Source organism: Callorhinus ursinus, unplaced genomic scaffold, assembly GCF_003265705.2.
Source record: "Callorhinus ursinus isolate GAN/ISIS: 27379988/994484 unplaced genomic scaffold, GSC_fseal_2.0 scaffold2, whole genome shotgun sequence".
Classification (NCBI taxonomy): Eukaryota; Metazoa; Chordata; class Mammalia; order Carnivora; family Otariidae; genus Callorhinus; species Callorhinus ursinus.
Window position 1 is genome coordinate 101,949,416 of NW_027397064.1, and position 14,819 is coordinate 101,964,234.

Genomic DNA, 14,819 nt, shown 5'->3' on the forward strand with positions numbered 1-14,819 from the left:
CTCCTTTCCTAGATGAAGAAAATAAGATTTAGAGCAGTTAAGTAAAATAGAGCAGTTAAGTAAAATATTCGACATGCGCTAAGAGGTAGAGCCAGGATGTGGACCCTAGACACACCAACTCCCAGCAGGGGCTCCAAAGTAAACTACTTTGTGATATTGGCCATGACCAGCTATGTGTTCTTGGTCAGTTTCTTAACCTCTCTGTGCCTCCATTTGTTCATTACAAAATAGATACAGCAGTAGTTCTCACTAAGATGTTGTGCAGATTAAGAGAAATGTGCATGCAAAGCCCTTGCTTGGGGCCAGAATCTCAGAACTGTGATTCCTTCTACTTCATCTACTTCAGTCTGAGAATCACAGAGGTGGAGAATGAGGATTTTTTTATATGCAGGGGGACAGATGGGACAGGGAAAAGAGCTTAGCATAACCTGATGGTCACCAGAAGACTTCAGTCAGGAACGAGGGTAGAGACCATGCTCTTCGCAGCCTGTGCTAATGGGCTTCACTATTTTCTGGAGAGGAAGAACTGGCAGGTCAACCAAGAGCCGCAAAGGTGGCCATTTATAGGATGCTCTATCATTACGGTTAAGTTAACTCTCCAGTTGCTCCTCATTCCAGATGATTGTGTGTTCAGCCACTTTCAGCAAATCCATTTATTGTCCTCATAAAGTTGTGGATTGAATACTGCCTCCTCTGGGGAGGTTACACAGAACTCGCTGGATGGGAGGGACCTGCCTCACTGTTGCAGACAAGGTGCAGGCGCCCAGCATGAGCCGCCAGGGAAGCAGCAGCTCCCGACCTGCATCAGAATGTCCTGGGCAATCGTCAACATGCTAGCCTGGTCCCACCCAGGGAATCTGGTTCTGCGGGCCTGGGGGGTGGGAGTGAGTGCGCTTGGTCTCCGAGCTTACAGGTGATGTGGGCTTGTGGTCCTCATGCCCAACCCTGAGGGGTACTGGTGGGCAGGATGGCGCCTCAGGAAGGCGGATCCTCCTCGGTGTACGACCAGGCACTCAGCGGCTGAAGTGTACCTGTGAAGACACACATCATTAAGTGCCATCAATTACATTCCCTCGCAGAAACAGATGTATTACCGGGCCCAACTTCCTGTTGCTTTAATTCCTAGCCTTGAAAAGAGGTGCAATTTGAACGTTAAGACATAAATATTTGCCATATATTGTTCTTCATCAGTTGAATTGTCCCTGCAAATGGCTCTCATTTAGAGCCCCCTCAAGGTCCTTGAAAAGAGGGAGTCAGTTCTGGCTTGCTCGTTCTTTAGAATTCTCTGAGAGTGAATAAATGGGTGGGCTGGAGTGGATTCAGTTATGACATGTCATGGGCGAGTCATCTGAGGAATGTGGGGACATCATTTTCACATTTTAAGCACTGATAACATTTAGAATCAAGGCAGGATAACGACTTTTATTAATTACCCACGTCTCCTCCCGCCCTTCTGTCCTCCGCCCCCCACCAGCTGTTAAGCATTTGAGAAAGTGGTAAATGAACACGATTATAAGCAATTATGAGTTTTTCTTTTTTCAGAGACAGATGGAATCAAGGTTTCTATTTTAAGAGGTTTTCAAATTTAGGTTATGTCTACACAATGCCACATTATTACAAGGGGGCCATATGTTTTCTTTCAGTGCCACTGGAATTGCATGACAGGATGGGCCTGGATCAGTGGTCGGTGGGATGCACGGAGGCAAGTTCACGATGTTTCTACTGAGGCAGACTACTTCAAACCCATCATTCCACTTTCTGCCCCTATTATTATTATTTTTTTCATTTATCCACACTTTCTCCCTTCTGCAAGCATGAATTCTGGACCAGTTTGGTGCTGGCCCGTCAGGATACGGAGATGAAAATGGTATGGTGTTACGCTCTCAGTGAGCTCATTGTTGACTTCCCGTGCTGATTTGGGCGCATTAGGCTTTAATAGAATGACACTTCCAAGTGTCTCACATTTCTGTCCCTCTAAAACCCTGGGAGGAATTAATTAGCTTTTAGTGTTACTCTTTAAGCTTCTAGTGAATCATGGGGCGATCAACATCTTTGAGAGGTTACCACAGTCAGCCAGTTAAGTCATCGGACTAGGGTCCCTGTTCCTTGGGCATTTGATTTGAGCTCTGGTAGTTGAATATCTAAGGTCCCTAGGGGAATTCTGGACTGAATACCTTCTGATTCCTTAAAGCAGGGGTTCTCAAGCATTACTGTGCATCAGCATTACCTGGAGGGCTATGAAATGAATTGCTCGTTCCCTACCCCAGACTCTCGGATTCAGTAGGTCTGGGATGAAGGATGAGGCCTGAGAACGTGCATTTCTTTCTTTTTTAGGGAGGGGGGAGTGTGTGGGTGCGCGCATACGTGAGCAAGTTGGGGAGGAGGGGAGGGGCAGAGGCAGAGGGAGAGAGAGAATCTTAGGCAGGCTCCATGTCCAGCGTGGAGCCTGATGTGGGGCTCAATCTCACGACCCTGATCATGCCCTGAGCCGAAATCAGGAGTTCGATGCTTAACCGACTGAGCCACCCAGGCACCCAGAGAATGTGCATTTCGAACAAGTTCCCAGAGATTGCTGCTGTTGGTCCTGGGAGCACACTTTAAGAACCACTGCCTTGGAAGTTTTAGGATGTGTGTGGGTTCTTTACTGATACGAATGAAAATGCTACTCAGTAAATAGAAACTTGCAGTTATTGAGCACTGATCAGGTGCCAGCACAGTGCTGGGTACTTTCTAAGTAAAGGGGAGACAGGCAGACGAAGGCAGAGAACGACAAGTCCAGGTGCTAAGTGGGACGGTGTGGCTGGCCCCTGGGTGCTCTCCTGCAGAGGGCTGCGTGAGACCCAAGTGCTCGGAAGGGCCTGGGCCAGGCAGCTGTCGTGCGCAGAACAGCATCCCTCACGTCCTAACTGTGCCCGTAATGATCTTGCCATGTGCTCTTGGGAAATGCGCTGCTTTTCATACCATGAGAATGATTTATCACCCCAAGTATGCCGCATACATTAAGAACTGGTTTTTTGGTGTTGCAGTGTGGGCAGATGTACACTCAACAACTGACCTGACATCAGAGTTTCTAGCCAGAGAATATCATGTGGAACAGTTTAAATTTGTGCCCTTGTGGGTGAACCCATACTGCTTTGTGAGTATGTACATGGCTGGCAAGAGGGATGAAGAGGCAAGATTTCTGCCTCTCTTTAGTTTCTGGAAGCTTCCTGTCCCCTTTATAAACCTACAGACCCCATGGCTTCTACAGACATGCCTTGCACTTGACGTCAGCCAACCGAGTTTCTACCACCTTCCGAAGGGTGACTCCTCCCGGCCCTCCCCCATACTCCCCCCCACCACAAGCTTCATTTCCTCCTTCCTTGCATCGTGTTCTATGCACAAACATTCAAACTGCCGTTTGTTACTTAACTTATTTCCAGGGTTCCATTGATAGATTACAGTAAAAAAAAAAAAATCCCCTTCAAATTGATTAATATATTTTCCCTACTGATGATTTTTCACTTAGCATCAGGGGTTTCAGGAATGAATGAGGTGGCTAAGGAGGGAGGGGGTCATTGCCACCGAGAAGGCAGGGAGGCAGGTGAAGAAGAACTCTGTCAAATTCACCATTTGCCACAGATTGTTGCAGCTAGATAGGCTGCCCTTCAACCAGAGGACAGGATAAATTAGGAACTAGGAAAAGACATAGGCAAATCAGCTTGCTTCCTTCATCTTCTTGCTTTGGGAGGCTGTGTAAAGTGCTGCTGGAGGACACTGGAGCAGCCAGGAGGGAGCGCCTTCTTGGCGGAGACCAGGGATCTTCGGCTGAGTATTAGTGCTGTGCACTTCATGCCAGGCACCGCTTAGGCAAACTGGCAACCTCATCTGCTAGTGGTCTTGGAAAATCTGGTCCCATTCATCTTCATTCAAGGAAGGCTCACTGCAATAGGTCCTCAAGGGGATTTGGCTCGTGGTGGAACAGTACAGATGACACACTCGTTCAACTTTGAACCAGAGTGGCAGCCCGGGATCGATGGCCCCTGGGACAGCAGTCACCTGGCGTGAGCTGGACCTCCTCCATGGCCGGCGCGTGACTCTGGTCTTTTTCACACGGACAGCTCTGTCTTCCAACCTGGCAGATGTCTAATGTCTTCAAATAAGCCTTAATGAAGTGCCCAGCAGGTGCCACTAATGATTTTGACCCCAAGAAAGACAAGTGGTAGTTAGATGGTGGGAATTTAAAAACAATAATCATAAAGCAAATATTTCTAGACTTTTCTTCGAATGCCAGTTTGGGGCCCAAGGTTCTTGTTGGCTGGGAGGCGGCTTGGCTGGGAGAGGAGAGGTGCATGCAGAACAGGTTGCAATAGCGGTTCTGAGGGGTCTCTGCTCTACCAGCTGCTGCTTTTTGCCCCATCCTCATCTGCTCGGCGCCTGGAAAGGTAATGTCATTATTGCACAGAGCTTTGGTGTACGTGGCTGTCATGTTGTGGTTGTGTAACATACTCATGTAGGAAGATGCTTCGATGTATTATTTTCTTAAGGGCTTGGAGTTTTAAAATTTCCTTTTTTTTTGTAGCAAAGGTAGCATGGCATTTTAAGCTAATGAGCTTGTTCCCTTTGTCTTGTCCTCCTCTACGTTAAATTGGATCTGCTTATAAAACGTAGACTCTTTTTTTTAAAGATTTTATTTATTTATTCATGAGAGACAGAGAGAGAGAGAGAGAGAGAGAGAAGCAGAGGGAGAAGCAGGCTCCCCGCTGAGCAGGGAGCCCGATGTGGGACTCGATCCCAGGACCCTGGGATCATGACCTGAGCCGAAGGCAGATGCTTAACCATCTGAGCCACCCAGGAGCCCTAAAATGTAGACTCTTAATTGATATTCTTAAAAGGCCTTTTTGCTAAGAAGGGCCTAGTTAAGTAACAGCTTTTTTTTTTTTTTTTTTTTAAATTAATAGGAAGCAAAGCAGCTACTTGACTCCCTCCAAGGAGGCAGGGAGAAGCCTGACCTCTTTAGGGGCCCAAGCCGACTCTCAGGGCTTTAAGAGCAGAGGGAAAGCACAGGTTTTGTAGTTAGACTGACCTGGCAAGGGATCCTGCCTCCACCACTTATAACGATGAGCAAGATAATCTCCGCCAGGTCATAATTTCTGCATCTTTTTATTTAATTAATTAATTAATTAATTAGACAGAGAGAGACACAGCGAGAGAGGGAACACAAACAGGGGGAGTGGGAGAGGGAGAAGCAGGCTTCCCGCTGAGCAGGGAGCCTGATCCGGGGCTCGATCCCAGGACCCTGGGACCATGACCCGAGCCGAAGGCAGACGCTTAATGACTGAGTCACCCAGGCGCCCCAATTTCCACATCTTTAAAGCGGGAACAACAACTCACCCCTGCCTTACTGGGGGCTGCAGGGGTGGGAAGTAATGTTTGTAAAGTACCTGAGATGGTGCATAGCACACAGCGAGTGTTAGGTAGGTGGTGGCCATTACTAATTAGTATGTCTTCGTGGCGGCCAGCCTTTGGGGAGGATGATATGGGTCCCAGAATAAGGAGCCGTGCACCAGACCACCACTGGGAACACCCCTGGGGACAAGGATGGGAACGACGCATGACTTGGTATTGAGAGGCAGTTCTCCATGCATTCCTGAGACTACTGTTCAAGCCTGCTTGAAGAGCGACCAGCCTTGGAAGCCAGGGGTGATGAGGCTTAGAGATGCCTCCTTCTCTGCAGACTTTCCAGGACAGTAAATTCCTACTGCTCTCCCTGGAGAGATTTGCTTACATTCCAAGTTAAAAAGAAAAGTCTCCCTGAAGGGGAGGATGGACAGTTACCAGCAGCACTGAGATTAGAACTTCCTCATTTTGGGGTCCCTCTCCTGTGATACACCCCACTGCAGGTGTAGGCACCATCTAGCACTCACCATGTCACCGGGGAGGGCAGGGGTTTAGTAAATTGGTTCAAGATATTGCTCTGGTTGCTGCTTTTGCCGTGAGAAATAATTGGTCTTTGTCTCTGCCCCAGAGGTCTTGCGTCTTTTGTTAGTGTCTGTACATAAAACGGGGGCAGCTCCCTTGTTAGCTTGTAAGGAGGGAGAAATCTCAGGTCCTTCACTATCTCTGATTTAACACTTGAACATTTGATGCTGGGTGTTTGAAAAACACATACTTCTCCCTCCCCAGAAGAGTTATGTATATATAGATATATAGATATCGAGTATCTATCATCTGTCTATCTAGATGGATGGGTAGATGGGTGGATGGACAGACAGATACGTAGAGCCTCATCTAACATGATGCCTGGTATATACTTGGCTCTCAAAGAATGATGACAATTTGATAGTCAGTTATTGCAACCACTGAAACTTCTGTGTGGTATTTCTATGGGCAAATGGGGATGAGATGACCCTGAGAAAGGAGAACGATGCTTCGGAGGCACCGAGGGATGGGAGATGGGCCTGACAGTCCACCTTGGGGGAAGCGCTGCGTAGGCACGCGGGACAGTGGGGAAAAGTGCGATGCAGCCTTGTTCACATGCCAGCTGGGTGATCGTGACAATGCGCGGTGGAGAAATGAGAGAGCAGGGTGGGTGGAGGTGGGTAGGGATGGCTTTCTGAAGGAGTTCTTTGTCTTCAAGGAGGAAGAGGAGAGGGCATTTCAGGCTGAGGAACCCCTGGACAAAAGATCAGAGACAGGAATAAGCGTGGATGTACTTGCCTTTCTTTCAAATAGGGATTCGGTCAGTTGCCAAATGTTGCATGTCTATTTCTCGAGTGCTGCTCATTTCTTACACACGCTCCCCTTCCTAAAGGTGGGCTCCCCACCCCCCTTGCTGGCATCGACACCTTCACCAGGACCATTGTGATTGTCCTGGAGCTGTCCCCCTGTCTGCATCCCGTTCCTCATCCAGTGTCCCCAGAGCTGAAGTTGCAAATCACCCTTTGGTAACCTATATACTTGGCTCAGCAGATTCTTCATGGGCAGATTCTTCTGGTAGGGGACTGAAACTTCGTCTTTTCCTAGCCCACCCTTAGGACGGATGCTCCTGCTACTCAGAAGGGGTCATGGCTCTTCCAGTGTCCCATGTGGTTTCTTGCTTCTGTGACTTCACTCTCTTTGCTTGCATGCTGCAGTCCCTATTCGATGAGCCAGTCTCCCCCCCCCTCCCAGGGGGTTACTGACTCTGTACTTCCCGTATGTGCAAGTCCTGGTTCTCCTGTTCTCTCACTCTCTACTTATTTTTATTTTTATTTTATTATTTTATTTTTTAAAAGATTTTATTTATTGGGGCGCCTGGGTGGCTCAGATGGTTAAGCGTCTGCCTTCGGCTCAAGCCATGGTCCCAGGGTCCTGCGATCGAGTCCCGCATCGGGCTCCCTGCTCAGCGGGAAGCCCGCTTCTCCCTCCCCCACTCCCCCTGCTTGTGTTCCCTCTCTCGCTGTGTCTCTCTGTCAAATAAATAAATAAAATCTTTTTTTAAAAAGATTTTATTTATTTATACATTTTATTTATTTACTTATATGATTTATCTATTTATTTATTTAATAAAAGGATGGTAAGCTGTCTGAAGAAAGGGGTCATGTCTAACTTGACTTTGCTTCCTGTGTTGGGGACAGATGCAGATACATCATTGTTTATGAGATCAGCCTGGCTGCAGAAGGAAGAGGCTTTTGGGAGCTGTTGGGTCCAGAGTGGATGTGGTAGAGGGGCAGGAGGGGAAGCTACCAGAGGTTTAGAGAACCAGAGAGAGGAATCTAAAATGGATCTGAAGAAGAGGGGCCAAGAGATGGTATTTTTCCATCTTGAAAGATGGCAAAATGGCAGCATATCCTTCTCTTTAGTTTGCATTAGTGGCTTAGAAGGACACTGTCCTGGTTCCACATAGGTGTTGAATAAAAATGAATTGCCCACCTTGCCCACACCTGCTCACCTCCAGCTCTGTATGTCTGTTTCTCCACTTCAACATTGGCTGTTGTATTGTGTGTAGGTATGGTTATTTGCTGGAGCTACAACTTGTGACCGTGTGGGCAGGTAGGACTTCTTCCAGTGGGTGGTCATTTGGGGTCCTCCAAAGTAGTTCCTTGGAAAAAAAGCCAGAACTGAACTATAAGCAGGAAACCCCCTTCTCCAAAAGCATCTCTCCCTCTGGTTTAGGTTTGGTGGAGAGGAGGGTACTGGTATGGGCTTCTCCATGGTGATGCCAACATGGTGCCCGCCACAAGGCTCTAACACAGGACCAGTAGGGAGTTGCTCCTGGAGGACGAATAGATCTTTACTTTACTTTACAAGTAAAGATGAGGTTGTCACATTTGGCAATCTGCACTATCTCTTTTCAAAGAGTTCATTTTCTTCCTCTTTACCCTTGACACTTGAATTGAGTCTTGTCTGAATCCATTGGCACCCGAGGAAAAGGTTGCACATCATGTTTGGGTCTGATTAGTAAAAGCATTTGTCCCTGTTTTTGAGTCCAGGTTAGGGTAACCCTAGAGGGACAAAGCTGGGCTGAGGGCTCCAAACCTCTCCGTGTGGGACAGGCCTCTCCCCAGAGCTGTCTCTGGAGTACTGGTTTTCTCTTACTAGGGAGAGCTGCTGTTGAGTTTTGAAGCTCTTGAAGTAGAAGCAGGTCTCAATTGCTCTTTTTCTGGTCTTCAACCTTCCACTGCTCATAAGAGTTGCTTCATTCCCCTTTCTGTTATGAATATCTGAATATAAGCCTGCCTCTTTGGCTAGATTGTAACTCCTTGAAGACAGGGACTATGTCTTTATTTTTTTCTGTCCAACTATCTTTACTTATTTTTATTATTTTATTTATTTTTTTAAGATTTTATTTATTGGAAGAGAGAGTGAGTGAGTGTGAGTGGAGGGTGGGGATGGGAAAGAGAGAGAGGGAGCCTGACGCGGGGCTCGATCCCAGGACCCTGGGATCATGACTTGAGCTGAAGGCAGACGCTTGACTGACTGAACCACCCAGGTGCCCCTCTTTACTTATTTTTAAAGATTGAAGTATAGTTGACACATAGTATTATATTAGTGTCAGGTGGACTACATCCTTTTATCTTTCCTAAGTCCAATAAAAACTGGACTACATGTAAGAATGAATGCTAGGTGACCCAGGGCAGTCCAATTCCCTTGAAGCACCTCATTCCCCCTCTTTTCTGCACTCCCACGTTGAAACATTTCACCTACGTCTTGACTGCAGCCAAGTGGCACATTCCGTTGACAGAATGGGATTGCCTGTGGCAATTTCCTCAGTGCACCATTCAGGATCACTTCAAGTTTTCACATGTTATGAGGCCCCCCTCTTTCAAAATTGCTTTCCTCTGGCTTTTGCTAAGGCATATCCCATACCTTGATGCCAGACAGAGAACCTTAATAGATGAAAATGGAAGTTCAGCATAAGTTGCCTCTAAGTGATCTCTGAAATTGGCTGCGGGAGGATAGCATGACAGGAACATCTTCCCTTAGTTTGGTATGGGCGTCAAAATATCACGGAGGCTGATTGGACGTTGGGGAGGGTATGTGCTATGGTGAGCGCTGTGAATTGTATAAGACTGTACCCCTGAAACAAATAATACATTATACGTTAATAAAAAAAATATTACACAAGCTTCTTGCCACTTAAGTGGAACATATTCATTGTGCCCCCAACATGAAATAAAATCTTTTAAAGGTCTCTGCCAAATGAAAGATTCACGAGCCAGTTGGCTATTAATTTATTCAACGAACATGAGTGTCTGTCTCCTCTAGTCTAAGAGCAAATTAAGGACAGGGTTTGATGTCCCACTCATCTCCACCTTTCTGGCACCTTCCCAAGAATTTTTATTATCTCCAAGTAGTAGGTGCTCAATAAAGGTTCACCTGCTGTTGAATGATGGGTCTTTTCCATCTGGGATTTCTTCTGTTGTGCCGCATCAGGACCCTAGCAACAACCGCATCTCCATGGCAACGACTCTAGGTAATGAGGATGGATAATACAATACTTGCAAATCCCAGGCCTCTGAAGACAGAATGTGACTGTTTGGAACTACAGCAATGGAACGGCAGATGAAAGAAGTATTATGGGAGGCAGAAATAGAGGAAACCTCAGGTTAGTGCTTAATCCCTAAACAGCCCACTGCCCGTTATCTCTGTAAATCAAGAACACTGAATGTCAAGGGCTTTATTTACCCACTCCCAGAGGCCCACACCAGCGGTTTAACTGAAGACAGCTTCTAAAATACTGGGAGCTATTATTAGAGTCATTCAAGCCTTTCTGTGGTCATTTTGTCCTGGCATTTCACAGGAGCTGTGCCGTTTGATTTCCAAACCTTCTTTGTCTCTCTCTTGGTGTGAAGTCAGGATTTAAATATAAGGGAGGAGAGGGGGGCCCCACAAAACAGATGGCAGCCTGGCTGCTGGGATCTGTAGAGACAGCATGCCTCTGACAACTTCCTTTTTCCCCAGAGCTCCACTCTGGGGTAGTGCAGAGCTGAGAATTCTCTTACTGATCTTGAAACTGAAAGAGTTAGCGCCCAGTCACTGCAATTGACAAAGGCTTTTGCAGCTCATTAACCGCCAGATTATGTGGCACAATTCATTAAAATTCTGTTTCATTGACTGCATTTGTAAATAGGCTTGGGGAAGTTTATCACTTTTTGCCTCTTGCAGAGCTTTCCTTCCACGAGTGCATTTTTCTTCTTCTTTTTCCTGATAGAAAAAGTCTGAAATAATTTGCCACAAGATGTGTTATCATTTAAATGCAAACTCAAATGAAATACTGACTAGGAATCACAGGTTTTTCGATTTTTTCCCCTCTTCCATTTGCTGCTATCTGATTATGTGGGTTACTTTAATAAATACATTTGCTTTGGGCTCTTGTTATATTAATTTTGTATAAATTGTCATACTTCTTAGCAGGCCTCTGCCCTGTAATTGCTTTCATTTGAATACAAGCGGAAAGGGAAAGATTAAAGGTAATTTCAAAAAAACCCTTTTCCTTTTATTAATACCTAAGCACTAAAGAAGTTATTCTCTGTAAAGCACCCATCTTAAGATGAACCCAGAGCACTGGACAAGGGACAGGAAACCAGACTCTGGGCATCACTCTTCCCCCTCAGGTGTCGGTGAGGCCATTTGCTTACCCTACAGGAAGGCTTTTCCTAAAGGGACCACGTGGTAAATAGTTGTGGGCTCTCTGGAATCTGTTTGCAAATACTCAGCTCTGTGTAAATGAGCATGGCTGTGTTTCAAGAAACCTTCACCCATGGACATTGAAAGGAGAATTTCATCTGATTGTCAAGTGTCATGAAATATTCCTCTCCCTCCCAACCAGATAAAAATGTGAAAACCATTCATAGTTCATGGGTTATATAGACACAGGTGGCAGGTCTTTTTCAGCCACTGATGGGCTGGTGTTTGCTAACCCTTGCCCTAGAGCAGTGGTACTTTTTTTTTTTTTTTTTAAGATTTTATTTATTTATTTGACAGAGAGAGAGAGAGAGAGCACAACCAGGGGAGCGGCAGGCAGGGGGAAGAGGGAGAAGCAGGCTCCCAGCTGAGCAGGGAGCCTGATACCAGCACCCTGGGATCATGACCTGAGCCAAAGGCAGACGCTTAACAGACTGAGCCACCCAGACGCCCCTAGAGCAGTGGTTCTTAACTGTGGTCCCTGGATGGGCAGCATCGGCATCTCCTAGGAATTGGTGAGCCGGGCTGAAGGCCGGTCTTGATCCAGGGAGGAGGGCATGTAATGCCATAAACGGCCTATAGGGAGAATTTCTCCGAGTACCATGTGTTCCTCTTCTGTCTGGATCATCCTGGCCACTGCAAGGGCGTTGGTGGGCAAGGGCATGGAGATTTATTGCCATGGACATTGTTGTGATAAGGAATGACACTTGGATATCACATGGCATCTACTATTTGCCCACTTTCATCAGAGGCAGACCATGTGAGGTCCTTACATCTCGCATTTCTTGAGCATAACATAGGGTTGATGTGACTTTTATGCAGAGTGTCTGGGGTGTTCCTTGCATGCTGGATAGAACTTCATACAAGAGCCGTCCTATCTTGTAATTTAACCCTCATGTGTTCCCTTTCTGTCAATCCCCGGTGAATTTTAGGATTAGTAGTTTGCATTGTTTAATCCAACTTCTTCACAGTTGAGCCCAGCCACACCAAGTTTCAATAAGGATATAATCCTGCTTCGACATGTTGCAGTGACAATAACCACCTGATTGCATTGAGATCTGCTAATGTGCCTGCAGCTTCACATATATAAACTCAGAGTCTGAAAGTGGGACTCTGGGAACGGAAGGTGATGTTCATATCCTAATTCCGGAAATGCAGACTCCAAAGCTCACAGCTGAAATTGTTTTGCTAAACTCTCACAGTTGGAAAGTGACTGAGCCAATTTGCACATTCAGATTCATCTGATTTAAAAGTTTCTGTGTTTTTTTTTTTCTTCTTCTAGGGCCACTCCAGGTTTAGAAGCTACTCATTTATTACATTTTCTAAGAAGCAGGCATCGGGAAAAAAGAAATAAACTGCTCAAGGTATGAGTCATGAAAGCTCTACTTCCCCCCGGGGGGGGGGTTCCAATCAGGGTCTCGTTAGCCAAAAGGGCTGCAGCCCAGGTGTCTACTCCCTGTCCTGACTGGTAATGAGCCAGCCCCATGACTTTCAAAGTAATGCCGGCCTGTGACTGTGGGCGACGGCCCCTTGTGATGGGTGCCATTCTGCCGTAGTTCTTTTTCTTTCTTTCTTTTTCTTTCTCTTTCTTTCTTTCTTTCTTTCTTTCTTTCTTTCTTTCTTTCTTTCTTTCTTTCTTTCTTTCTTTCTTTCTTTCTTTCTTTCTTTCTTTTTCTTTCTTTTTTCTTTTTTTAAAAAAGATTTTTATTTATTTATTTGATAGAGAGAGCTCACACATGAGTGTGGGGAAGGGCAGAGGGAGAAGGAGGAGGCAGAGAATCTCAAACAGACTCTGGGCTGAGTGTGGAGCCTGATGTGGGACTTGATCTCACAATTCTGAGATTGTGACCTGAGCCGAAACCAAGAGTCGATGCTCAACCGACTGAGCCACCAGGCACCCCCCGCTGTAGTTCTTTAGCATGCCTGAAACCCACTGTGACTTTCATTTCTGTGACATCTGTATGCTAGAGGGGTTCTAATTGCTTGACCTTATTGGATGTAAGTTTTCCTTTCTTGTGAAAGAAGAAAAAAACACTTCCTCCTTTTAGGCGTTGCATCTGGAATTATATTTTCAGTGCTTGAGACCAAATACTTGCACGGAAGATGGCCTTACAGTATTTCTTCCTTTTCTCTTAGACAATCGTATGGAACACTGTGAGTCAGACACTTCTAGACGGCGGTGGGGGGAGGGGCACACTGGGAGACAACGGTCCCTCCTGAATCTTCTGCATTCAGACTTGGTACGAGAATTACCTTACCCCCTAAATTCACCTCCTCTCCTTTAACTTTTTTGGCAGGAAGTCTAGGACTGGGGGTTGAAACTGATTGCCCCGGGAAAGGGAGAAGTCACCACTGCCTGGAAGAACAAGGTGAGTTTTTAGCTTGAGTTTCAAATTAAAAATTTTAAAATCTTGAAAACCAAGCTTATAAGAGAGAAAAGAAGTCTGACTGGCTTTCCTCAAATTATGTGTTTACTTGTCTCCAGCTAACCACCCTCCCCCTCCCCCTTATTTTTCACCCAGAGTAAAGCTATCTTACCCAGCCTCTTTTGTGGCTAGGTGAAGATGTGACAGAGTCACAAAGTCAGACCAACGCGACCAAGGCAGAAGTGTCATGTGGCAGCTGCTGGGAACCTTCCAGGTTTTAACCTGGTCGGAGTGAACCTTGCGCGCATTTGCCTTGACATGTGGATGGTGCCTCCTGGACCCCGGGGCACCAGGGGTGGTGGGGAGATGCAGAAAGGAGCCTGGTCCCCAGAGCTCCACAGGGCAGAGCTGCCTTACTAGCTGTGGAAGACAGAGCATTGGCCCCATGACCGTTGCCCTTGGTGTTATCCGATGAGTATGTTACATTACATTGCAAAACGGCCTTTGCAGATATAATTCAGGTTGACCTTAAGCTGGGAGAGTATCCTGGATTAACCAAGTGTGCCACATCTCAATTGTGGGAGCCCTTGAAAAGAAAGGTCTTTCTCCAGCTGGCAGGAGAGGGGAAGTCAGGGATTCGAAGCATGAGAAGAATTTGATTTGTGGCTGTTGGCTTGGAGAGGAAGCTCCACGTGCCAGGGCAACAAGGATTTCAGTCCTACGACGGCAATGAACTGAGTTCTGCCAACGGCCTGGATAAACTTAGAAGTGGATTCTTCTTCCCCAGGGCTTCCAGGTGGGAGCCCAGCTCAGCCAGCACTGGATTTCCGCTCTGAGAGTGTCTGAGCAGAGAGCACCGCCGTGCCGCTCTGTGCCCAGATGCCTGATCCACGGATACTGTGAGATGTGACTTCATGTTGTTTAAGGCTGCTACATTTGTGCTGGTTTGTTATGCAGCAACAGAAAATTGACATGCTAACCTTTATGTGTGTGACAAAAATCTCGTGACTTGGATCTTTTATCCATGGCAGCCAAATCTAATCATAACGAAAGCACGTATCAAGAATCCAAAGGTGAGATGTTGACCCCAGAGACACTGGTGGAGCAGCGAAGAATGTTCCTGTACAAGGGAATGAGCTGTGGAAGGGAGAGCAGAGGGCAAGAATGCAGTGTCAAGCGTTCTTTATGTGCCCCATCCTTTGGTGGGAGGAGGCAGATGAACAGAGGCTTCCAGAAGGGTTTGAGTGAGTCCCAGAGCAGAAGATTTGTCCCTGCTTCTTCAGGTATGGCCTGGAAAGACTATTC

General features: G+C 46.5%; 1 long non-coding RNA gene across 1 annotated transcript; it reads right to left on the reverse strand.

Moving 5' to 3' along the window:
• Positions 1–683: 683 nt before the first annotated feature.
• Positions 684–9,878, reverse strand: LOC141374894 (uncharacterized). The gene is made up of 3 exons (XR_012382080.1): positions 9,841–9,878; positions 9,331–9,541; positions 684–1,031 (listed from the first exon to the last, which is right to left on the reverse strand). It is a non-coding gene; the product is annotated as an uncharacterized lncRNA (long non-coding RNA).
• Between the last annotated feature and the right edge of the window lie 4,941 nt (positions 9,879–14,819).